Raw genomic sequence first — 1145 nt, 5'->3', positions numbered from 1 at the left:
GGACAAAGCCCCAAATCCTAACATAAGCCACAGGCCCTGTGTCGTCTGGCCCTCCTCACCTTTCCAGCTTCGTTTCACACCATTTTCCACTTTGCTTTCCAGGCTACAATGGCCTTTTTCCAGTTCCTCCACTGGCCATACTCGCTAGCCCACTGGACCTTTGCACATGCTGTCCCCTGGCCTTCCCACCAAACTCCTACTCATCCTTGAGTCCTTCAGAGTCCAGCTCAAGGGTCTCATCCTCAGGAAAGCTTTCCAGTCTCCATCAGATTCTTTGAGACACATATTCTCATTAGACTATGCTTTCCTTCAGAGCACTCACCTCGGACTGAATTATACCCTCTTTAGGGCGATCACTGAATTTTATCTCCCCAACTGGGCTGTAGCTTCCTGAGAACAAGGGCCGTAACATCTCTGTATCCCTAACACTTAGCATGGTGGGTGGCCAAAGAATCAAAAAATATTTATTGAATAAAACATCAACACTGTTTACAGCTTTTCTTCTTTCAGCGAAAATCCTGTTTGCAGTATCATACATGATCATCAAACTGCTGCTAGAATGTTCACACCTGTTACTGCAAATTCAAAACCCAGGAAAAACCTCTCCTGGGAATTTACTTTAGGTCAGGGTCGGGCTGCCTGGTACAAGGCTGCACCCACAACTGGGCAGGTTCAACAACACAGGAGCCTCTTCCCAGACCATCGGCCTCAGGACACTGCGTCTCCACGCTTGACATACCTGGATCCCCCAAACTGAGGTCACTCCGAATACGGTCACCGACAAGAAGGAGCAAAGAAAGGTTGCATGCCTTCATCCAATCGCCGGGGTCTGGAGAGCTCTTATTGCCTGAGAAATACCTGGGAAAAGAAAGTGATACCACGTACTCTAGGAGGATGAGTCTCACTGGATGTTTACACACCCCCAGAAACTCATGCTGGCCCCCCAGCCGGGGAATCCAAGGCTTTTCTGCGCGGTGCAGTGCCTTCTACAGTAGCCCCTCACCCCGATTTTGGTGCCTGCATTCTCTCTCCTCCGTCCAAGCCGCAGTTGCTATACGGGGGTCGGTCCCAGAAGTCCAGGCCCCCAGAGCTTCGTTCCCGGCCCGGGGAGAGAACCGGCGCCGCGGGCCAGCATCACCCTGCGG

At 51.7% G+C, this 1145-nt stretch overlaps 1 non-coding gene across 1 annotated transcript; it reads right to left on the bottom strand.

Moving 5' to 3' along the window:
• Positions 1 to 516: 516 nt before the first annotated feature.
• On the bottom strand, positions 517 to 703 carry LOC132512440 (small Cajal body-specific RNA 16). The gene has a single exon (XR_009538168.1). It is a non-coding gene; the product is annotated as a small Cajal body-specific RNA 16 (non-coding RNA).
• Between the last annotated feature and the right edge of the window lie 442 nt (positions 704 to 1145).

Source organism: Lagenorhynchus albirostris, chromosome 20, assembly GCF_949774975.1.
Source record: "Lagenorhynchus albirostris chromosome 20, mLagAlb1.1, whole genome shotgun sequence".
NCBI lineage: Eukaryota > Metazoa > Chordata > Mammalia > Artiodactyla > Delphinidae > Lagenorhynchus > Lagenorhynchus albirostris.
This window is presented reverse-complemented; position numbering and strand designations above follow the sequence as displayed.